Below are 26,453 nucleotides of genomic sequence, written 5' to 3'. Positions count from 1 at the left end.
ATTTTTATAAAACAAAATTGAACAGGCCATAAATGAACCTGCTAAGAAAAAAGTACCAGGACTAGTTGGATTTACAAGTGAATTTTATCAAATATTTAAAGATCAACAAATTCCAATATGACAAATTATTTGAAATAATAGTCAAAGAATCAAATTCCTTTTATGAAATAAATATGATACAGATATCACCTAAACTAGGAAAAGTGAAAAGAAAGAAAATTTTAGACCAATTTTATCAATGAATATGGATGTAAAAATCCTAAATAAAATACTAACTAAAAGATTATAACGTATCACAAAGATTCTACATTGCAATCAAGTGGAATTCATATACTTTCTTATATCCCTGTAACGTCAGAAGGAAGTGAATGGGGCAAACTGGGTGTTCCCCTCTGACAGTCTCTCATGGGGGGGGGGGGTCATGGACAAGTTATACAGAAGGAACAATTACAGCTTGGTTGCTATCTACATCTTTAGAAAGGATATTCACATCAAAGAGAAGGCAGATCCATTTGAGAATTTCGTTTCAGAGTATATCATTTTAAAAGCTACATGGAGGGTTTCTTTTCTTTTGATGGATATGATAATTGACTTTATCCAACAACAAGAAAAAACAATAGAATGCATAATAAAGATTTTATTACTCATATGCAAAATATAGAAAACATCTTTTCCTACTATTGAGCTATCTGAAAAAAAAGGCAGCATTTTTTTTCCAAAAATCTTGTTATGTCTTGAAAAGCAGAGTGGTATAATAGAATGGGGGCAGGTAAATGTCACATGGATAGAGTGCCACTCAGGATATGAGTTCAAATTCAGTCTCAGACACTTACTAACTGTGTGGCTCTGGGCAAGTCACTTAACCCTCTTTACCTCAATTTCCTGTTATGTAAAATGAGCTGGAGAAGGAAATGGCAAATCACTCTAGTATCTTCACCCAGAAAACTCTAAATGGGGTCACAAAGAGTGGGATACAACTGGAGTGACTGAACAAAAACAACAACCTAATGGAATGACTTTCAAGGTTAGACTGTTGAGGATCTGGAGCAACACATTAAAGCTCTATCTTGTAATAGTTACTTTATATTTGGTAAATTCAACTTGTCTGAGCCTCAGTCTCCCAGTCTGCAAAATGAAGGTAACAATACTGCATTAATTCCTTTATAGGAATATTGTGAGAATCAAATGAAATAATGCACATGAAAGAACTCTGTATCTATAGAGCCTGTGTAAATAGAAATTCTTAGGGGAAAAAGAGGAATAGTCTCTTTAAAAAAGAGAAATAGACAACGTGCTCTCTCAAGTCCCTCAAATACATGAAAAAAATGGGTTTGGGCTTTATTGAAATCTAGGTTGTAAAACCTTTAGAGGTTCTAAGGAAGTGGCCAATGAATAAATTTAAGTATTAAGTGCCAATTAACTATGACATAAGTTCCTGCTTTAAAAGGTAAAGAGCTGAGTTTGTAGAGGGTTTACTGAGAATCACATAATCAGATCATTTTAATGCTGAATGGAATATCATCTGATTAGAAAACTCCAGCTACATGAAAATATATTGAAAAGAAGATTAATGCTTCAAGCAGGGGTTTGACTAGGTAGTCTCTAAAGATGCTATCCAATATTAAAATCCTTTAAGTCTAAAGCCATATTGCTTTTCTGTCTGTAGGTATGCAGACATGACCTTTTACTGCTTAGCAATGCATTAGACAGAGATTGAACTCTGAGGAAAATGCTCTGGAGACTTTCCTCAGTGGCTAAATTTGAGGGAGAAGGAAATGTGTGTGTGTGTGTGTGTGTGTGTGTGTGTGTGTGTGTGTGTGTGTGTGTGTGTGTGTAAAGAACAGTTTGGTAGAAAAAAAGTATAATTGTTATTTTTGAATCATTTCAGTTGTGTCCACCTCTTTGTGACTGCATTTGAGTTTTCTGAGTAAAGATACTGGAGTGGTTTGCCATTTCCTTCTCTAGTTCATATTACAGATGAGGAACAGAGGGTTAAGTGACTTGTCCAGGGACACATAGCTAGTAAGTGTCATGTCCATACTGGGTATTCTATCCATTGCACCATCAAGCTTCTCGTGGAAAGAAAATATAGCAGAATTTAACTCCAGTTTCTAGGAAGCCATGTACAGGCTTTTTTGTAAGACTTTTTTTATGTAAATATTTTGGCTGAGACAAAGCTAGAATTTTTATTTTTAAAATTGTAGGGGAAAAGACAAAATTAATCGATATACTTGTGAAAAACCATTGAGAAAATTACCTCACTGTGCCCAAGTATCATATTTCTTTAAGTCTTGTTCTTTTTGAATATACTTTTGTAACAATATGTACATCCTCATAGCCAATAGAGAGTTAGCTTTGGAGTCAAAAACAATGAGATTCAAATTGGTCCTTTCATGCATACTGACTGTGTGAGCCTGAATAACTCATTTAATTCCTCAGTTTTCCAAACAACACTGAGACTTAAAAACGGTGTTCTACAAAAGAACAAAAAAAGTTTCTTCAACTGGGAGTATTTTCTAGGAATGAAGCCATAGGTCCATACCATCCACTCCCCTCAGGAAAAAAATATCAATATGTATGTTTATCCAGTCAACTTTGTCCATCTAATAGTAGCTTTTAGGAGTTTAAAGCATAGTACATAATATAGAATAAAATAACCTTTCCCTTCCTTTCAGTAAAGTAGTGACTAGAATGACTAAACTGTTCTAGAACAATTCGAAAAATTCTGAGCCTTTTTACATAATAACAAAATCTGAAAGCTGGAAAAGTTCTCAGAAGTCTTTAGATTTAAGATGCAAAGGAAAATTATGTTTATTCCATCCCCAACAAGTGGTCCTTGACTGTGTTTGAAGAATTTGATTGAAAGAGAATTCAACAATTACTGAAGTAAGAAATTCTAGTTCTGGATAACTCTAATTGTGAGAAAGTTTTTACAATTATTTCTCCCCTTAAACTGAGTTCAAATTTGTCTCTGAAATTTCTGTGGACTCTTCTTAGTTTTGAAGAAAAGCAAAATAAATCAAAACTATCAAAAAAAAGACATCCCATGTGATACTACGTCAGCCACTCCAATAGTTTTCTCATTCTTTTTCTTTTTACCTTTTTAAAAAGTTTTATTGATTGCTCCTTTTCAAAAAAAGGTACATTATTTCCACTTTCCAACAACTCTTCCCAGTAAAATGATACTGTCATCCATTGTAACAAATCAATGCAAACTAAACAAGTAAATGCATTGACTGTATCTGAAAATATATCACTCATTCTACATTTTGAACCCTATACCCCATTTTGAAAAAATGGGAGAAATTCTGCCATCAGTCCTCTAAAATTATAATTAGATGCTACACTAGTTAAAGTTTGGAAGTATTTCCACATTGTTTTCCTTTACATTATTGTGGTCATCAAATAAATTGTTGTCCGTGATCTGAGATCCAGGTTTCCTAAGTTTCTCTGAATTTCTCATATTCATCATTTCTTAAAAACACAAAATTCTACTATAGTATCAAGCCATATTTTAGTCAGCCATTCCTCAATCAATGTGGACACCCTTTGCCTGGACGAAAATGGCTTCTCCACACCATCTCTCTCCATGTATATGTATAATGGGTATGTGTTATGGAAATGTTCTTTCTGCTTTTGTCCTAATTTTTCAAACCGCTAGTCTGAGATTAATATTTATTTCCAGTAAATATCATCTTATTCAGTTTCAGTTTAATCTTCCAACTTGTCAAGAGCTTTGGGATCCTGACTCTACCATTTAGCATATATCTCCCAGATTTGGAATGTGATGGAACAGGAAAAGAAGGTAGATAGAGGATGCTGCTACTGTCTGAAAACTGATTCTTTTCTTTCTGAAAAGGGCTGGGAAAAATCATGTCTCCAATTCTTGCTCTTGTAACTTGCAGAAAGTAGGTGGTGGGGATGGAAGGCAGAAACGTAACTTTATTAATCACCGCATAAAACCATTGACAAATGACCTGCTTGTCGTAGGCTCCTACTTTCTCTGAATTCTAGTTTGCAAATCCAAATCTATTCAATAGAGTTTTCTAACTAGAGAGAGTCAATGAACTTGGATGGGATATATTTTTATTTTCACTAACGTTTAAACAAAATTTAACATTTCCTTTTAATTATAGATGTAGGCAAAAGAATTATGGCACCACACAATGTAAGGGGGCCCCCCAAAACAGTTAAGAATTCCTATCATGTCATCATGAAAAATCATAAAATACAGTGTCAGTCTCCTGAAATTTCACTCCTGTGCCTTACTATAACCACTTTCAAGCCTTATGATGTTGCTTCATACTTTGGGTCTTCATGAGCATTGACCCTGATCATTAGCATGAGCAACAGCTACTAAATTATCTGTCCTATTAACTGAATACCATTCAACTTACTCCAAATACAAAACCTGTCCTTTTTTGCTTGTGCATCCATTGGCTTCCTCCATCACAATTCCCTGGGAGAACATGAGTTAATCTTAGTTTCACATGAAGATGATGTTTTAGTAATTTTGCTACTTTTGTGCCAGGCCTAGAGGCCTGTGTGGGCTACCCGAGTCTTTCTTACCTCACCTCCGAGGTCTTCGGTTGGCCAAAACCGGATGCTCATATGAGAGAAAGGACGTTCCAGAGGCGAACAAGGGTTGAGCTTTATTTCAGGGTCTCGGTTACAAGTGCAGGGAGATCTTCCTTAGGAGGAAGAGGGGGAGATTTCCTAAGGAGGCTAAGATCTTAGGGATTGGAAGTAGAAGTACAAGCGCAGAGAGAGGGGGAGGGGAGAGAGGAAAGAAGAGAAGCGGAGCCTACTGTCCTCTTGGCTCCTCACGTGCTAAGAGAGCTTTCAGGCTTCCTCAATCCTACTTAACCTTCAGCTGCATAGTTTGCATCTGAATACCGTGCTGTTAGGTAACTAGGTGTGCCCAGATCCGGGACAATCTCGAGGGCGGGGAGATCTCTCTCCCATCACGTTTCTCACGGGAAGAGGCAGAATTACTCGAGATAGCTCGGTTCACCTCGATCCCCTGCCGTTTCCTGGGGGGGTCTCGTGAGAGCTCTAAGATTTAGAAGCTCCCACCTTTACCCGCCCGAGACTGTCCACACGGAATTGAGCTTCCAATCCCAACACTTTTGTAGTCCATGCTGGGGGAAAATATAATCAAAATACCTTTTTGTATGTTGTATGCCCTCCCTTACATGAATCATTGATTCCCACGAGAAGTAGATTGCTTTTTGTTTCTGATATTTGAATAAAAATCAAGTACCCAAGTCTAATGCCTGGTGTGTTTGACTGTTTCAAAGGGAGCAGATCACATGTGACAGACATAATGTGCAGAAAGCCAGACAACCATTTACTGAGAGTATATATTAACCATTTGGCTGAGCATAGGCCAAGTGATTTGAAGCTCATCCATACTCGACAACACTTGCTTAAATTTGGAACACTAATGCAGATCATGGTGATGGAGGAATTCCATTGATACTTAGAACATGACATTTTACAACAATTAAAATTCAGCTTAATTCGATACATAAAACTAAGTGCTAGAACTATTAATAAATAAGCCTATGGTGAGCATTCAAGTATATTAATTCATTTAATGAACATTTAAATAGTAAAAGAAAGTCATGTTGCATGTCATTTTCCATTCCCTTCAATATTATAAGGGAAGGAGGGATAACGATTGTGTTTAAAAATTAACTGTTGTTTTTTTTTTTAATTCATAACCCTTTGTTTAAAATGGATCTGTCACAGATACATCACGAAAATCATTCTTGTAGTAGATTAAATTATACTTAAGTGCATCTGCTGTATTTAAAGTTGGTCTCTCAAAGACTAATCTTTTTAAATACCCAGTAGATTGTTTAAATTGACCCCCTTATTTTGGATTGATGGTTTAAGTTCAGGGAGCAGAAAACAGACCAGGAATCTGAGGACGATGAGGGAAAATGTAAAAGCAAGAAAAAAATCTAATAATTCTACTCTGAAAATAATCTTGTATTTTCACTAATATAGGTGTACACACTTTTGATTTGACTCCTTTTAGAGTTAAAATTTGTTTTTGAAATTGGCTTTGAAACAGAATATTTTAAGAGAGTATTCTTGGCCTAGGTATTTCAAATTAAAAATTCAAATTATTCATGTAGGGCCAAACGTTAAATAGGATCCTAATTGCCTCCAAATTTGCACAACAACTAATTGGGACCCAAGCCAGTTGAGAACAAACTATCAACTGTTAGTAGCAAATTTCCAATACTTATCTGACAGGAGTTTGCTAATCTTCTGACAGGTGTGCGTGCTCCATATCTGCAAATTCCTGTTTTCTAAGCCTGCTTGTCATCTCTATGCAAAATATAACTCATGTATAACAAGAGACAAAAGTATTTTGTTTTTTATTTCTTCTTAAAGTTTGGATTAAAGGCATTTTTAAATACAGTTTCATTTTAATTTATCAGGGGCAGAGATGATAGCACAATTCATTAGCAGCTAGTTGGGAGTTGTCCAAAAAAGCCAAGTCAGCCTCAGTTTCCTTTTTCAGAATCATTAATCACAATTCCCCTTCATGCATTCTTCTTTCCACTGAAACCAGAGTTCTTGAGTGTCTTTGAACTTGGCATTCTATGCTCCATTTCTGTGCCATCACTCAGGCTGTCTGGAGTTCCTGAAATGTTCCCCTTCCCCCTCACCTTTACATCTTAAATTCCTTAGCTTCTTTCAAGGCTGATCGCAGATGCCAGTGCTTATAGGAAGCTAGTTCTGTTCCCCCCTAAAAACTGGAATAAACCGACAAGCATTTCTTAAGCACTGACACTATGTGCCAAGCACTGTGCCCTCTCCTGCTTTAAAGTGCCTTGCCCTTTTCTGTTTAAATGTCAAATACTCCATAAAATTCCACCTCACTACCTATTCCTAGCATATAAATTCTTTGAGGGAAGGGACTAAGTTTTCTCATTGTATCCTGAGTACTTTACACAAATACCTTTGGAATAACAAAATGGCTTTTGTTTATATGTTTAAATGTTTGCAATGAAGTTTCAAATATGTGCAAATTATTGGGCATGAAATATGGATTTGCTTAGAGGTAGTTAGGTGGCATAGTAAACAGGGTGCTGGAGGTAGAGTCAGAAAGACCTGAGTTCAAATCCAACCTCAGACATTTACTATCATTGTGATCACGCCCAAGTCACTTTACTCCATTTACCTCAGTTTTCTCATCTATAATATGAGCTGGAAAAGGAAATGGCAAACCATTCCAGTATCTTTGCCAAGAAAACCCCAAATGGGGTCATAGGAAGTCAGACACAAATGAAAATTACTGAACATCATTGACACATTTTCATTATGTAATAACATTAGTCATGCAAAAATATTTTTACTAACATGAGGGTCACAGAATATATCTAATCCTTACGAGACAAAACTGGATTGAGCTGGTTTCCCACATTTAGGTAGTTCTCTATCAGTGGAGCTTTGATGCACTTATTTTTTTAACTGCACTTACTTGTTGTGTTTTCAATTCTGTGGTTTTTAAGAATGGATATTACTCCAAGGAAAAATGGAAAGATTATAGTTAGTACTTACAGAGCACTCTTCACTGACTGTTAGAGATAGGTTTTTGGTGTGGAAAAGTCAAGTGTTTCGAGGATCATTCAAGCCCATAATGAAATAGAATTAGTTGTAATAAGAAACAAAGGAATTTGTGTCTGACAATGAAAAATGACATCAAGAACTGGAAAATGGTTTATGTGAAACAACCAGATTAATCTCTAGGAAAATAGCAACCATATTCCCAGGAACCTGGCAGTTGGAGATTTTTTGTTACTGATTCTTCTACAGTGTGATAGAGAGATTCTCTGAACAAAGAAAAGGCTAGTAAAATAACAGCAGCAAACTGTTTCTTGGAAAACTTTGTTTTCATTTGCACTTTGAAGTACATGAGATTATATAAGAATTGTATAAAAGATGAATAAAAATTACGTTTTCCCTAGCTTTTCCCCATGCCTAGACTGCTCTCCTTTCTCATGTAATCTGTCCCATCTTGTTCTAAATCTGTCATCCTAGGAATCTGACTCTATTTGGAAGAGATAACTTTAATCAGGATCTCAGAGGATACCATAACATCATGGTATCCAGGAATGTTTTCTTGATGTTGTTTTATTGCAGAGCTGCTCTGGTCTCCTCTCTTTGTTTACTGACCAGTTGGCTATCTTTGCCTTTTTCTGTCTTGTTTGTCAACTAGGCAGCACCGTGAGTAGAGTGTTGGGCCTGGAGTCAGGAAGACCTGAAGTCAAATCCATCCTCAGACCCTGGGCAAGTCACTTAAGCGCCATTGGCCTCAGTTTCCTCAGCTTTAAAATGGGCAGAAGAATAGCAACTCTCTCCCAGAATTGTTATGAGGATCAAAGAAAATAATATCTGTAAAGTGCTCAGCAAAATGCCTACCCCATAGCAGTTGATACATAAATGCTTATTCCCCTTCCCATCCACCTTTGCATGCTTCCTAGGTCAGATAATAGTTTTTAACCTTCTTCTCTTTGGAGGAAGGAGACAAAGCCTGAAGTAGACAGCTGAAAGAAATCAAGAGGTCAGCTGAAAAAATTCAAAGAAATGATGTCCCCAGGGAATTCTGCTTATGTGGAGTACATGGAAAGTAGAGAGTGGAATTGGATATAATAGAGAAAATGGGTAATCTTAGTAGTAGTAGTAGTAGTGGTAGTGGTGGTAGTAGTAGTAGTAGTAGTAGTAGTAGTAGCAATAGTAGTAGTAGTAGTAGTAAGCCATATTAAAGGTATATGAAAGGCTTTCAATGAATCAACAAGAATTTCTTAAGTGCCTACTATGTTCCAGACACTATAAAAAGCCTTGGGGATACAAGGATGAAAAAAAAATAGAACAGTCTTGTGTCTGCTTATGTTCTGATGGGAAGAGATGACTTCACAACTAATAAGAAACTGACATTTTCATGGAAATGTAAGGTTTATCTGCTTTATCTAATGTGATTCTCATAACAATGCTATGAGACAAAAACTATGCTCATTTTACAGAAAAGGAAACTGAGGTCCAGAAGCTAACTGATTTGCCTGGAATTACACAGCTAGTGAGTGTTTGAGGTAGATTCCACAGCCAGCTCTCTCCTGACTTGACTTCAATGCACTGCTCCATGACAGAACCCTCAGTTGATTCTGGTTGACTATAAATGTTTTCACTCTGTTTCATTGGTTTCTACCAAAATCTTAAGCTAAGAAGACAATAGAAGATTCTGGAGTTGGATGAGGCCTTAGCTTTTGGTTTGTAGAGAAACAGAACACAATTTATATTTTAATCTACTGTTTATCAGAGAAATGTGGGGTAAATCACGTCACAGTTGGGTAGATTCATGTCCTGTTGGAAATGTTTCTTGTGGAGTGTTTCAGGGCTGGCTCTCTATATGGTCCTGTCCTATTTAACATTTTTATCATTGACTTAAAGACATATAAAGTACACTTAACAAATACGTTAGCTAATTATGTTGGATGACAGAAATATGATTTAATATGCCATCCACAGGCAAAAAGAAAAGCAAAAATAATTGTACCAAGATTAACTTTAGTAATGATAACCCACTTAAAATACCAAATTCAGGCTCAAAAGCTCAATCACACAGTTACAGAATTAGAGACATGGCTTAATGTAAATTCATATGGAAAAAGGTACGGGGGTGGAAGATTGCGATTTGGCTAGTAACAACGTTTATGTGATCAAAGGCTTGATGAAATGATTTATAGTTTCCAGAAGAGAGCAGCTATTTATCCTACTATAGTCTGCACTGGTCAGACCGCATTTGGACTATTTCCTGTTTAATTCCAATGCCACATTTTATAGGAGTAATGAAATCATTAGCTTATCTGGAGAAAAGAGAATTAGATGGTGAAAGCTTTGTAAACGATGCTATTTGAGGAATATCTGAAGGAAACGGAGATGATTAGCTAAAAGAAGACTGAAGACATAAAATAGTGGCCTTCAAAAATCTGAAGGACCATCACATGAAAGAAGAATTACAAGTATTCTAAGTTGCTACAGAGGATAGACCTAAGCCCTATGGAAAAAAAGTGAAAGGGAACATATTTTTTTATTAAGTATAAGAATTAACTTCTCTAGTTTTAGAGCTACAGGAAAATGGAATAGGTTGCTTAGAAAAGGAGCAAGTTCTTCATCCATGGAAGTATTAAGGCAGTGGCAAGATGTCATAGCAATGATTTATGAAGTGGATAGTACCCTGAATCAGTGACCTTTTAATATTCTTTCCAATCCAGAGATTCTCTTGTTTGTGTGTGTGTGTGTACATATATAGATAGATAGATAGATAGATAGATAGATAGATAGATAGATAGATAGATAGATAGGTATAGATATAGATATATATACATATGATATAAAACCAAGAACATGTGATGTGACTAACTAAGAGTGGCATGGTTATGTTATATTAATTTTAGTATAAAGTACATGCCCTATAATAAAAAAAAATTTTAAAAGCTTCCATTTTAGTGGCAATCAAGTGCTATATGAAAATAAATATATTTGTTAAGGTTCACCCAACTGTGAATCTTTGAACCTGCTTCTTATTTTAATTTCTATTATATAAATAATTCTAGATCATCATATTTTTTTTTTATAAAATCCCCTCGGTATAGTGGAACAAAGGAGAATAAAACATGAAACCTTTGTGTCCAGGACATCAGACACAATAAAATATATTCAAAGAACAGGGAATGAAGCTGGCACCTATATCCTCATTTCTCTGGAGAAATACAGGGAGATTTTGAAGTAGTCTTAACCCCCTTCCCCCACTAATTTTTATTCCAGCATATGTTGTGAGAAAAAGAGGTAAAGACATTTATATCGGTAAGGTCAACCATGAATGGTCAGGCACTGAAAGAACCCATCAATTTGGAGCATGTGTGGGGAGGGCTGTTGGCAAATACAGGTCTTCCGCATGATGCTCATGTAGACAATCCATGGGCCTACTTCTCCTTCCTCTGGTGAACTACCTGATTTCTTCATGATTTGTTTGAAAAATAGAACTGCACTTTTATGGCATTTAAATTGACTCCAAGCCAAGATGTAAAATGGATAATTTTGACTACCTGAAATTAAAAAGATTTGGCACAAATAAAATTAATATGGCCAAAATTAGAAATAAAACAGAAAACAGAGAAAACTAAAAAGTATTTCTCTGATAAAGGTCTCATTTCTTAAATATATAGGGAACTAAGCCAAATTAATAAAAAATAAGAGCCATTCCCCAGTTGATAAATGGTCAAAGGATATGAATAGGCATTTCAATAGTCACATGAAAAAGTGGTCAAAATTATTACTGATTAGAAAAATGTAAAGTAAACAACTCACAACTCTCAGATTGGCTAACATGACAAAATGGAAAATACAAAATGCTGGAAGGGATGTGGGAAAAAATAGGACATGAATGCATTGTTGGTGAAGCTGTGGATAGTTCAAACATTCTGATGAACAAGCATAAGCTACTCCCATAGTGCTATAAAATGGTGCACACCTTTTGACCCACAATGTCACTACTATATCCATATGCCAAAGAGATCAAAGAAAAGGGGAAAGTACACATCTGTACAAAATATTTAGTGTTCTTGTTTTCTTGATTAGTTTTGTCCAACTCTTCATGACCTTATTTGGGGTTTTCTTGGCAAAGAGACTACAGTGGTTTGCTATTTCCTTCTCTAACTCATTTAACAAATGAGGAAACTGAGGTAAACTGGGTTAAGGGACTCAGCCAGGATTAAACAGCTAGTGTGTGGTTGAGGCCATATTTGAACTCAGGCTTTCCTGACTTCAGAGCCAACCCTCTATCCACTGTGCCACCTAGCTCTTTACATGGTGGCAAATAATTAGAAATCAAAGGAATGTGCATCAGTCGGGAAATGGCTGAACAAACTGTAGTATATTTTTGTGATTATTGTTCTATAAGAAATGATGAGCAGGATAGTTTTGGAAAAACCTGATGAGACTTAAATAAATGCATGTAAAATGAAGTGAGCGGAACTAGGAAAATATTGTACACAGTAACAACATCATTGTAAGGATGATCAACTGTGAAAAACTTAAAAACTCTGATTAAGACAATGACCTAAGACAATTCCCATGATGAAAAATGCTATCTACCTCCAGAGAGAGAACTGATAAACTCTGAGTGTAGATTGAAGCAATTTTTTTGACTCTTATTATATATGTGTATGTGAGTATGCATATATATGTGTGTATACATATATATGTATGTATGTATTATATTTTATTTTGTTTGTGGTTTTTTTGCAATATGTTTAATATAGATATGTCATAATGAGTTTACATGTATAATCAATATCAAATTGCTTGCCTTCTCAAAGAAGGGGGAGAAGAGGAAGGGAGAGAATCTGAAACTCATTTTAAAAAAGATTGTTGGTTTTTTACATGTAATTGGGAAATATTTAACAAAATAAAAATATTTTTAAAATAAATTGACAGTAAACAATCATGAAAGAATCATGTGATATACAGCCAATCTTCTTGTGCCAGGAAATTCTGCCTATATAACTTATTAAAGAGCAATGGTGGGCACTTATATATATATATACATGATGTATATTATATTTTATTCTTCATTTAAGATCACAAAAGTAATTTTAAAAAAATCCGAGGATAGTTAAGAAACTATTATATTAACAGGGTTTACTTGAATCTCTTATAGTCTACTGCTCAGAGCTCAGGATTATGTGAAATTAAAAAAAAAACATTCATTTTGTTTTATTTTTTTTTAATATTGTGATTTTTCTCCATGTTGTTTATGTCTTGGTAAATGCCGCTCACTTCTTCCTGTGTCCTGATCAGCCAAAGGAAAAGTAAAGCATTTGTTCTGAAGAACTTTTAAAGCCGTTAGAAAGAAAAATAACTCTTCACTTTCTAATTCTGAGCAAGCTGGGAGGGCAGACAAAGATACAGATAAGAAGGAAGGAAATTTTTGTTCCTAATTTGCAGGAATTTATAACATTTTGAACTAATTAGAGACTAAGTTAATGATTAAAATCTGATTTCTATAGTGTTAATTTCTAAATTGTGGTTCGCATACTTTATTTTTTCCCCAAATTTATTAATTTTTTTTTCAGTTCTCAACAAATCACTTCCATATGTTCCATATTTTCTCCCCCTCCCTCCATGTTCCCTCTCCAAGACAGCATGTAATCGTATATGGGCTCTACATATACCTTCTTATTAAACACATTTTCACATTAGTCATGTTGCACAGAAGAATTAAAACGAATGAAAGAAAGCATGAGAAAAATAAAATATAACAAGGAGAAAATAGTCTGTGTTCATTCTGTGTTCCAAATACAAAGTTCTTTCTCTGGATGTGGATGACATTTTGCATCATGAATCCTTTGGAAATGTTTTAGGTCTTTGTACTGCTATGAAAGTCTAATGATATCAAAAACAGTTCTCACATACTGCGGCTATTACTGTGTATAATGTTCTGGCTCTGCTCACTTCACTCAGCATCAGTTCATATGTCTTTCCAGGTTTTTCTGAAATCCACTTGTCAGTTCTTATAGCACAACAGTATTCCATTACACTCATACACAATTTGTACAGTTATTCCCCAAATGATGGACATTTTCTTGATTTTCAGTCTTTGGCTACCACTACAAGAGCTGCTATAAATATTTTTGTACATGTGGGTTCTTTTCCCATTTGTATGATCTCTATAGGATACAGCCCTAGAAGCGATATTGCTGTGTCAAAGGGTATGAACATTTTTGTAGCCCTTTTGGTACTGTTCCAAATTGCTCTCCAGAATGGTTAGATCAGCTCACAGCTCCGCCCAAAATGAATTAGTGTTCCAACTCTCCCATATCTTCTCCAATATTTATCATTTTCCAGTTTTGTCATGTTACCCAAACTGATGTGGTACCTCAGAGTTGTTTTGATTTGCATTTCTCTAATCAATAGTGATTTGGAGCATTTTTTCATGTGACTATAGACAGCTTTATTTTCCTCCTCAGAAAACTGCCTGTTCATATCCTTTGACCATTTGTCAACTGGGGAATGGCTTGCATTCCTATAAATGTGACTCAGTTCTCTATATATTTTAGAAATGAGGCCTTCATCACAGACACTAGTTGTAAAAATTCTTTCCCAATTTTCTGTTTCCCTCCTAATTTTGGTTGCATTGGCTTTGTTTGTGCAAAAACTTTTCAATTTAATGTAATCAAAATTATCCATTTTGCATTTCGTAATGTTCCCTAACTTGTTTGGACATAAATTCTTCCATTTTCCATAAATATGACAAAAAAAACCCTATTCCTTGCTCCCCTAGTTTGTTTATAGTATAAGCCTTAATATGTAGATCATATACCCATTTGGACTCTATTCTGGTACATGATGTCAGGCATTGGTCTATGTCCAGTTTCTGCCACACTATTTTCCAGTTTTTGTCAAACAGCGAGTTCTTATTCCAGAGGCGGGGGTCCTTGGGTTCATCAAACAGTATACTGCTATAGTCATTGCCTACTGTGTCTTGTGTACCTAATCTGTTCCACTGGTTCTACTCCTCTATTTCTTAGCCAGAACCAAGTAGTTTGGATGATTGCTGCTTTATGATACAATTTGCAATCTGGTAGGGCCATACCTTCTCTAGCATTTCTTTTCATTAATTCACTTGATATTCTGTCCCTTTTGTTCTTCCAAATGAATTTTGATATTATTTTTTCTAGCTCTATAAAATAATTTTTGGTAGTTTGATTGGTATGGAACTGAAGAAGGAAATTGATTTAGGTAGAATTGTCATTTTTTTATATTACTTCATCCTACCCATGAGCAACCGATGTTTTTCCAGTTATTTATATCTGACTTTATTTGTGTGAAAAATGTTTTGTGATTGTGTTCATATGGCTGCTGGGTTTTTTTGGCAGGAAGACTCCCAAATATTTCAGAGCGTCTACAGTAACTTTAAATGGGATTTCTCTATCTCTTCCTCTTGGAGTTTGTTAGTAATATATAGAAATGCAGATGATTTATGTGAGTTTATTTTATATCTTGCAACTTTGTTAAAGTTCTTTATTATTTCAAGTAGTTTTTTACTTGATTCTCTAGAATCTATAAAATTGATAGAATTCTCTAATTACATCATCACATCATCTGCAGAGAGTGATAACTTTGCTTCTTTGCCTATTCTAATTCCTTCAATTCTTATTCTTCTCTTATTGTTAAAGCTAATATTTCTTATATCATATTGAATAACCGTGGTTATAATGGATATACTTGTTTCATCCCTGATCTTATTGAAAATGTATCTAGCTTATCCCCATTGCATATAATGCTTGCTGATGATTTTAGGTAATATTTATTATTTTAAGGTAGGCTCCATTTATTCCTATGCTCTCCAGTGTTTTCAATAGGAATGGAAGTTGTATTTTGTTAAAACCTTTTTTTTGCGTCTATTGAGATAATCATTTGGTTTCTGTTAGTTCTGTTGTTGATGTGATCAATTATGCTGATAATTTTCCTAATATTAAACCAGCCCTGAATTCCTGGTATAGATCCTGCCTGACCAAGGTGTATTATTTTGGTAATCAATTACTGTAATCTTATTGCTAATATCTTTTAATTTTTTTGCATCAATATTCATTAGGGAAATTGGTCTATAATTTTCTTTCTCTATTCTGACTCTTCCTGATTTAGGTATCAGTGCCATATTTGTATCATAAAAAGAATTTGGTAGGACTCCTTCTTGACCAATTTTCCCAAATAATCTATATAGTATTGGAATTAACTGTTCTTTAAATATTTGATAGAATTTGTTTGTAAATCCATCTGGCCCTGGAGATATTTTCCTAGGGAGTTCACTGATGACTTGTTCAATTTCATTTTCTGAGATGAGGTTATCTCTATACGTTATTCCTCTTCTGCTAATTTGGGTAATTCATAATTTTGTAAATAGTCATCCACCTCATTTAGATTGTCAAATTTATGGGCATACAGTTGGGCAAAATAATTTCTAATTTTTGTATTTAATATCCTCTTCATTGGAGGTGAATTCTCTCTTCTCATTTTTGCTACTGCGAATTTGGTTTTCTTCTTTCTTCTTTTAAATCAAATTGGCTGAAGGTTTATCAATTTTATAGATTTTTTTTTCATAAAACCATCTTAGTTTTTTCTATTAGTTCAATAGTTTACTTGATTTTATTAATCTTTCCTTTAGTTTTCAGTATTTTTAATTTGGTATTTACTTGAGGATTTTCAATTTGTTCTTTTTCAGTTGCATGCAGAATTCATTGATCTCCTCTTTCTCTATTTTATTCATATAGGCATTCAATGACATAAAACTTCCCCTAAGAACTGCTTTCACTGCATTCCATAAGTTTTGGAAGGTTGTCTCTTTATTGTCATCCTCTTGAATGAAGTTATTGATTGTTTATATGATTTGTTGTTTGACCCACTCATTCTTTAGTATTGGATTATTTAGTTTCCTATTAATTTTTGGTCTCTCTTTCCATGGCCCTTTATTAAATATAAATTTTATTGCAACATGATCTGAAAAGAATGCATTGACTATTTCTGCCTTTCTTCACTGGACTGTGAGGTTTTTATGCCCTAGTCCACGGTCAATTTTTGTGTATTTGCCATGTACCACTGAGAAAAAGGTATATTTCTTTCTGTCTCCATTCAGTTTTCTCCAGAGGTCAGTCTATCATGTCTACCTTTTCCAGAATTCTATTCATCTTCTTACCTTATTTCTTGTTTAATTTCATGTTAGATTTATCAAGTTCAGAGAGGGGGTGGTTGAGGTCTCCCACTAGTACAGTTTTGTTGTCTATTTCTTCCTGTAACTCCCTTTACTTGTCCCCTAGGAATCTGGATGCCATACCACTTGGTGCATATATGTTTAGTAATGATATTACTTCATTGTCTATGATGCCTTTTTTACAGGATATAGTTTGCATCCTTATCTCTTGATTAGATTTATTTTTGCTTTGTCTGAAATTAGGATTGCTACCCCCCCTTTTTTACTTCAGCTGAAGCATACTATATTCCCTTTCAATTATGTTTTTGTAAACAAATGTGTTTTTTAATCCCTGCTATCTTCCTCTGTTTGATGGGAGAATTCATCCCATTCCCATTCACAATTATGATTACTATCTGTGTTTTTCTCTCCATCCTATTCCCCCACCCATTTATGATTTTATTTCTCCCTTCCCCTCCTCAAAAGTTTTTTACTTTTGACCACCACCCCCCTCAATCTTCCCTCCCTTCTCTCAGCCCACCTCCCTTTTCTTTCCCTTTTCCCTTACTACTTCTTCCCTCCCTTCTATTCACCCCTCTCTTTTCCTTCCCCTTTCCCCTCCTACTGCCTGTAGGATAAGTTGGATTTCTATACATAACTGAGTATATTATTCCCTCCTTGAACCAAATACTATTGAGAGTAAAGCTCAAATAATACTCATCTCCCTTTCTACTTTCCTTCTACTATAATGTGTTTTTGTGCCTCTTTATGTGATGTAATTTACTCTTTTTTACCTCTTTCTTTCCTTTTCTTCCTTTGTACCCTTTAATTAGTTTTTTTATTGTCACATCAGCTAATTTATACCCACACACTCTATGTATATTCATTCCTCTTAAGTGTTGTAATAAATATACATTTCTCAAGATTAACAAGTATCATCCTCCCATATAGGGATGTAAACAGTTTGCCCATGTTAAATAATGTTATTTTTTCTTTTTTTTTCTTGTTTACCTTTTTATGCCTCTCTTGAGTCTTGTATTTGAGGATCTAATTTTCTATTGAGCTCTGGCCTTTTCATCAGGAAGATCTGGAAATCCCTTATTTCACTGAATGTCCATCTCATTGCATGAAAGATTATGCTCAGTTTTGCTGAGTAATTGATCCTTGGTTGTGGTCCAAGCACTTTTGCCTTATGAATTATCATATTCCAATCCCTCTGATCTTTTAGTGTAGAAGCTGCTAGGTCCTGCATGATTCTGACTATAGTTTCTCTATGTTTGAATTGTTTCTCTTTGGCTGCTTGCAGTATTTTCTCCTTCACTTGATAGTTCTTGAATTTGGCAACAATATCCCTTGGTGTTTTCAATTTGGGCTCTGTTTCAGGAGGTGATTGGGGGGTTCTTTCAATGACTATTTTGTACCCAGATCTAGGAACTTAGGGCAGTTTTCCTTGATGATTTCTTGGAAGATACTATCCAAGGTCTTTTTTTTTTCATCATGGTTTTAGACCAATAATTCTTAGATTTTTATCTCCTAGATCTATTTTCCAGGTCACTTGCTTTTCCAATGAGATATTTCACTTTTTTTTCTATTTTTTTTCATTCTTTATATTTTGTTTGACTAGTTTTTGATGCCTCATGGAGTCATTAGCTTCTGGTCAAGTCTGTGCTGATGCAGCCAACATACTCTGTGCTCCTGCAACCTGGAGTAGAAGACCCTTCCCTTCGACCTTTCTGGCTGTCCTGGGCTAGAAATCTGCCACACTCTGTTTCCTAGTGGATTCTACTACTCTAAAATTTGTTCAGGTTCACTTTTTAGAGGTATCTGAAGGAATCTGTGGAATAGTTCAGGTGAGTCCCTGCTTTTACTCTGCCATCTTGGCTCCACCCCCTAAATATTTTCAAGGAAAAGAGAACTGAAGCTGGTCTAAAAGTAGTATCAGTGAGCAACTTAAAAAGCAAGTAAAACCTAATCTGAAGAAATTTTGTTTTCTTCTGTGAGCAGTATAACAGAACTTAATCATTTTATAGTTAGTCTGGGACTCAAGATGAAATGTGCTGCTTAGATGAACGTTGGGAGTGAGTTGACAAATTGCAGGGATAATTGAAGTTATTTAATATTCATGATCATTATTGTATTATTTTAGCCTTTTAAGTCAGAATTTTTATGCTGGATGAGTTTTCTTGGTGAGCCTTGAATTAAAACAAAGTCCAAGAATAAAAGCCCTGTTGGCTTTTATGGTCTATATCCACACATTGGGGTTGCCACCTTAGACCAGGCAGCAAAACATCATGCTCTTGAGCCTAAGTAGTCGACCCGAGCCACAAGTGAGTCTATCATCTCCTTTCAAATTGAGAGAGATTCTTTAGCTCAAATGGTCATGTAAAACCACATGGTCTTAGCTACTGTTATTGTTTGGTCATTTTGATCTTGTCTGAATCTTCATGACCTCATTTGGTGATTTATTGGCAGATACTAGAGTGGTTTGCTATTATTTGCACTAGCTCATTTTACAGACAAGGATACTGCGGCAAACAAGATTAAATGACTTGCCCAAAATCACAGTGAGTAAGTGTCTGAGGCCAGATTTGAACTCAGCAAAATGAGTACTCCTGACTTCAGACCCAGCACTTTATCCACTGTGCCACCTAGCTTTTTTTTTTTAAAGGATTTCTATAATTTTTTTGCAAGAAATTATGTATAAATGGTTACATTTTTAAAAGTTTCAAGTAAAATTGGTCAGAAGAATTCTATTACAATACTGCAAATATGCAGAAAATACTCAGGACACTTTCGATCTTTAAAGTAAGTAGTACTTTGTAATCCAACAGAAATCTATTAATATATGTGAAACTTTCCTCTGCACTATAATACATAATGCTTTCTGACTCTTCTTTAAAATCCAAATCTGTCAAACTGACAGAAGAGAGCAATAAAGTTGATGAAGGTGTTCCATTGTTGGACAACTAGGAACAGTTACAGAAATAAAACCTCAAAGCATTACTCTTCAGTAAACTACAAGCCATTTCTGTTAGAATAATCCCAACCATAGCATAAGGATATCCCAAAGAAGGAAGATTTAAATGGTTGATAAGTTTCATTGGTGTCATTTTCACTAAAATACAGAAGATTGACAAATCTCAACAATCTCATGTCTCAAAGCTGTTTTGGGATCCTCACCTTGAAAACGAATGTCAGATTACTACTTGGTGATTCAAGTCTTCCATTTTCCTTTAGGCATCAGCAGAATACAAAGCTTCATTAGTAGTTCCTCATGTTGGTAGTTATTAGCACCCTAAGGATTTTTTCTCATAGTTTCTATACCCAAATAGTGTTGCTTATAGTCAGATAGCTATGATAAGCTTCCTTTCATGTATATTTTATACTTTCTGTCCTGTTGTGGGTTAATATTCTCCTCGTTATATCTTATACACCTTCTATTTCCCTGCAATTTTAAGATCTGATTCTTTGAAAAGTTTAATCTTGTCTTTTTTTTTCCCCCACCTACAAACTCCTCAGAGATGCACTGTAATTCACATTTTCTGGTGACTGCTTGAGAGATCCACTTCATCCAATTTTTATTTTTAAAATCTATACAGGTACTATGACATGGAAGTAAATATTTTATCGTTTGTTGTATGGCCTCGGACATTCTTACAACTCTACAAGGAATTATTTTTGTTACAATCAATCCTGTTGTTCCTATATTAATCATTCAGGTAAAATTATAACAATTCTTTACAAAATTCAACAGGTTATAACAGAAACCCTACAGGAGATAGCCATAGTATAACCCTTCTTTATAGTTTTCTTGGCTATGCTTCTGGAGGAGGCATATTGACTATTATAACCATATGGGCTTATCCTAAGAAAACGGATTTCTACTAATTTAATGATGGTTCAAAGCACTGATTGTGCTATACAAGGAACCTTATTTAATTGGCATTAGATAAGTAATCCATGGGGAACAAATTTCACGAGACTGAAAGGGAGAAACTTTGATTTTCAAAAATTTACTATGTTTTGATTCTTCATGCTGTAGTTCTCATTTGTTTTGTAAGCCAGGCAATGCTTCGCTATAAAGCATATGATTATGGGGAAACTGAGATGCTGAAATCATTCTGGGAAATGGGGTAGAAGGTGCTAATCACAAAATGTTCCGTACATCCTGTTGTACATTTGTATAATGACCATAGAATGTATTGGGATAGTCTTGTAATAACTATAAGATCTGAAAATCTCTGGCTAATCAGAAAGAGTGAATACATGTTACTCAAGATCGTGTAAGTTGATTGGTTCCTTATTATTGGCTATAAAAAAGTATTTTTAACTGGCAAATGGTGTTCCTGTGCCTACTGAGGGACCCTGGGCTTAATTTATTATTCCACTGTGTGTCTGGCTAATAAATCAATATGCTCAGATTTAATTGCCTCAGCCTTTATCAATTTCACTCACAGTAATTGAGAAGCATCTGAGGACATGATTTAAAGGGTTAACATATCATATAACTCTTCTGTGATTGAATAAAATGATTTTTCTCTATAAGTCTTTTGAGTTCTACCAACTAATTGAATCAAACATGAATTTATTAGGTACCAAATGTTTGTTGGACATCCTTCACCTAGATGATAGCAGTAGTCTCCTAATTGACCTCCCTACCTCAAGTCTCCAGTCCATCAGCCACACAACCACCAAATGAACTGTGATAAAACACAAGTCTAAACATGCCACCCTCCCCACCCCAACCCCAGCTCAACCAATTTATAGAGCTAGATATAAATTCCTCTACTTATTTACAATCCAGCCTCTTCTTTTCCTGGTAGTTTTCTGATATTTTCTTTCCTTTTATCCAGCCATACCAGCCACGGTGGTATTTTACACACCCAAACACCATCTCTAGACTCCATGGTTTTGCTCTCTCCTCTCAGTATTTTAGAATCCCTGGTTTCCTTCAAGATGCAGCTCTAGTGCTGTCCTCTACATCAGGCATTTCCTGTTTCCCCGGGCATCTAATGCACTCTCTCTTGTATCTGTCTGTCTATCATCTATCTATCTATCTATCTATCTATCTATCTATCTATCTATCTATCTATCTATCTACAGTGTACATACATACACGCATACACATATACATACATATACATATTGTATATATGTATACATATATGTGTGCATATATGTATGTTATGTGTGTCTATATGTGTATGTGTGTATATATATATATATATATATATATGTATAATGTACATTGTATTTACTTGTAGATGTATTTTTCCCCCAACAGAATGTAATGTCCTTAAAGGCAGGGGTTGTTTCATTTTTGTCTCTGTATTCCCAAGCAGTAATAACAATCATTGAGTATTTCTTAAAAATTTATCTTGTTCTCGACATTGTCCTAGGCCCTAGAGATGCAATGACAATACTGAAGCTTGTTCTAAAAAAATTACATTCTATTGGAGAAACAACATGTACACATATGAAAAAACATATACAAAATAAAAACAAGGATTTTTTTTGGTTTTTTGTTTTTTTTTTAAGCGGGGAGAGTTGGAGGTACTAGCAGCTCTGATATCAGGAAATGCTTCTTAGGTGAGCTGCATTTTGAGGGAAATCCAGGGATTCTAAGGATGGAGGGTAAGCATATAATATCCTGTAGGGATCACAGACTATAAGCATGGAGGACAGATTGTGCAAGGAGAGAGATATTAAAGAGAAGTTAACATGTGGGAGGAATGGCATGAAGGCCAGTTTGACAGAACCAAAGTGTTCATGAAAGGGAGTTATATAGACAAAGGTTGGAATCCAATTGTGAAAGATATTAAATGTGAAACACAGAAGCTTTCATTTGATCCTAGAAGTAATAGGGAGCCACTAGAGTTTGTTGAAGGGAGGAGTGGGGGAACAGAATGATCTAAAATGTCTTTTAGAAAGATCACCTAAAGGTAAAATGGGAATGACCAAGGTTTTCAAGGTAGCCTGCCAAGTTTCCATTCGTATTTAATCAATTAAAATATCACCTGGAGGTTGAGTGTTGAGAATAGATGAAGAAGGGAAAGGTCATCTGTGAGCACTAGAACATTTTATAGGAATATCTCTGCATCCCCCAGCCCCAGCCCCTAGGCTTAGGGTCCTTAGCTCCTAGAACCTGAATAGGAAAAAATGACAGAAGAGGCAGAATATGTATCAATACTGATATGTATCAATACAGAGGGGAAGTAATACCTGAAAAAGCTTATCAGTGAAAACCTTAATTATCAGTAATGTCTCAGCAGGAATAAATCAGGAAGAAAAATCTGATAATGAAGGTCAAGAAGGGGAAAGGTAGAAATAAAACCATATGGATTTGGGAGGTAGATGAGAACTCAAAACAAACTTGAGCAGCTTTGTAAGATTCCTAATAACCCCATGGATTAAAGGCCTACAATGTCCCCTCATGTTGCCCCCAGATGCTATGTACAACTGATTAAGGACTCATTCCTGGCTTTATTTTGCTTGGTTTGCCCTACCCACACCTTTCCCCCTCCCTCTCCCCTTCCCCCCAGACTAAGATCAAAGAGGCTCAGAAAGGAACAGGCCAATAGGATGCAAGTTTATTTTTAACTGTTAAGCTTCTCAAAGTAAGAGAGGATAGGCAAAGTCCTAATTTAGAGTGATTTCACTGTGATGATCTCCCATCTACTTGTGTTCTCTCTCCTTTTCAGAAGGATCCCTTTGGTTTCTGGCTAAGGCATCCATTCCAGGGATGTTCCCCCCCCACCCCCCATAAGTGTTCCAAGCTAAGCTAGAGGTTAGAAAAGCAATACAATTTGTGTCCTAGAATCAAAGACTATGAGTTGGAAGGGACTTCAGAATTTAGGCCCATTTACACATTTACAGATGGGGAAAGCAGGCCCTAGAGAGTTTAAGTGAAATGCTTCAGGTCACATAGGCAGGTTAGTGGAAGGGCTTATATTTCGATTCAAGTTTTCTGATTCCAAATCCACAAGACTGATTCTCATCTAGTCCTCATAAGGAAGTGAGAATCACCCACATTCCTCTCCCCTTTCCCATGACTGGTGACTTGTTAAGTGAATTTCCCATAAATAGGATGCTAGGCAGTTTCTGGGATATATATTTTAGGAAGTGCTGCCAACTTTTACATCATTCATTTTATCCTATCCTATTTTTCATGAGAGAGCAGAGCTTGGCTTGGATCCCCTCTCCCTTCTCCTGGTGTGAGCCCCCATAGAGTAAGCTGTCAACAGAGTAGGCCAAAGTAAGATGTAAATGAGATGGATACTTGAGGATATCTTATCACCCTGACAGTGAATGGTGTGGCAAAATAATGCTACACTGCATGAAACATCATTGGGACTGGTCTATAGCATGTTGGGTTTTACTCCGTGACCTGCTTTCTTCACATCACGTTTATGTGTTTATATGTTACATTTGGCATTTACTACCTGTGTGACCTTGGGAAAGTCACTTAGTCTCAGTTTCCTCAATTATAAAATGAAGAGATTGGACTAGAGTTTCTGAGGTCCCTTCCATCCAGATGCATAGTCCAATTTATTGTACTATGAGGTCTATTAGTTGCTTTACCAGTCATAGGACCCTCATGAGGAAGATGCAGAAGGAATATTTCAGTGCCTTCATTAGCAGAGAGCATAGTATTATCTATTTTATCTCACTCTTCAAAAGATCGATTGCATGTGACCATTGATTACGGGTAAAACAGAAATAAATCATTGAAGCAATTCCAATTCGATAGTAATATATACTATAGATGAGATGGAAGAAAGCCTTCTGGCTTTCATACAAAAGCCCTGAATTTAAATGCTATTCAACTGCCTGTATGTCCTTGGACAAGCCGTTTCACTTCTCTAGACCTAAGAGATTCCACCTGAGAAATACGGGGTAGGAATGGCACGAATTAGGTGATATCTAAAATCCTTTTCTGATTTGAAATCTATGATCCATGGCAATGAGATTCAACAATGAATAAAGATTGGAAATCTATGATATCTCTAACAAAAGAAAACATACACTGCACCTGCACATCCCCTGGAAGGAAAGTATTTAATCAAAGCCAATTTCAACCAATAAAAATAGACCTTCAAGAAACAGGTTTTAGAGATTCCAGAGGGCTATTTCCTTTCCCTAAGCAGAGGCTATATTTTAAAATAAACTAAAACATGAAATGTTACAAAATGCTTTTAAGATTCCCACCTTGGTACAATCATTACTTTCTTTTAAGTGGTGTTACATGATTTTTGTTAGCATTAGTTACAGAATTAGCTAATCCTGACCAATTATATAACTGCCTTGACTAGAAGAAGTATTTTTTTAAACTACATTAAAAAAACCCACATTTGGACCAAGAAATACTTGCTCCCATTTCTCTCTTTGCAAACTACATTTCAGCTTTAGCTGTAATGGCCAATTCTTTAGATAGATTCAATTCCAAAAATACATTAAAACACAAACACACCACTACACATCTGTTACAAGCTGAAGTCCAAAGTTAATGTGTGCTGTGTTTTCACACTGTAGCCTCCCCAAAAAACCAAACCTGTGGTAAAACATGCACGAATATTTGAGCCCAGTGGAACATAAATAAAAACATGAGTTTTGCAATAACTTCACTGAGTTTTTTGAACAGAATAGAATATTTCAGAAAACAGATGTGCAACATATTAAAATTTTCCCTGAAACAGAACACAGGAAAATGACATAGTACCTGCTTACAATTCAAAAAAATGTGGCCTCCCTCTTCTTCTCAGTGGGAGTAGAAGGAAGAGGAATTTAAGTCATTTCATTAGGCTGCTCTATGCACAAACTGCTCACTAAAGAGTGTGTGCCATTAAGTGAGATGACATAAATTTCATTACAATTAAAAACATAATTATCTCTAAAGCTCTTTCTATGGAAGTTTCCTATGTGATGTCTTTTCAAAGAAATCCCACAAGACTAGTATTCTCCATATCAAAGAAATTTATGCTACATTTTATCCTTTGGCCTGTTTTTATTTGAGTGGATACTTGCTCATGTGGGGAGCTTCACACTGTGTGAGAAAATCTCTCCAACTTCCTTTGTATTTCTCCTCTCCTATCTTGAACACCCATATCTTATTCATATGTACCTAACATGGCACACATCTTTGAAGTATCTTCCTAAATTCCCTGGGTTCCAAGTTATTCTTTTATCTGATCATTTAAGCTTTTCATTTGAAAAAGAAACTAATTTCTCAGAGCTGTGCTTTTCGCAAAATGACCTTTTACAAGCTCAAAGTTAGTTAGGCACAGGTCACAAAATGGATACTGGTCTCTGGCTACCAGAGAGCTGGCATCTTCTCAAGGATAAGAACAGTCACAACTTACTCTTTTCTTCTTTCCATGCAGTCCAGAGAAATTGTTTCTTTAAATATTTAATACAGAGATTGAGCCAAATGATCCTTGTTTGTTTTTATTTTTTTTTTAGTCTCTATCATGTCTTGGAACCTTAGATGCTCATTACTTAACAGAGTTTGGTAATAACATCCAAGGGGTATGGGAAAGAAGGGACATACTCTGAAAGAGGGAATGAGACAGTGCCCCAGACCGTGCATTGTGTGTAAGTGTGTGTGTGTTTAGTTTATACCTAGTTTTCATGTTATCTCCCCAGTAACACCATAAGCAGCTTCTGAGCAGGGACTCTCTTCCACCTT

General features: G+C 35.5%; 1 protein-coding gene and 1 pseudogene across 13 annotated transcripts in view; both read right to left on the bottom strand.

Annotated features, from left to right (window-relative positions):
* Nucleotides 1-26,453, bottom strand: part of ZNF385D (zinc finger protein 385D) — a 368,989-nt gene that overhangs the window by 45,972 nt on the left and 296,564 nt on the right. The window lies entirely within an intron of this gene.
* On the bottom strand, nt 19,444-20,574 carry LOC140532585 (ELMO domain-containing protein 2 pseudogene; annotated as a pseudogene).

Source organism: Notamacropus eugenii, chromosome 3, assembly GCF_028372415.1.
Source record: "Notamacropus eugenii isolate mMacEug1 chromosome 3, mMacEug1.pri_v2, whole genome shotgun sequence".
Lineage (NCBI taxonomy): Eukaryota > Metazoa > Chordata > Mammalia > Diprotodontia > Macropodidae > Notamacropus > Notamacropus eugenii.
The sequence above is the reverse complement of the archived record's forward strand: the minus strand, read 5'-3'. Positions and strand labels throughout refer to the sequence as shown.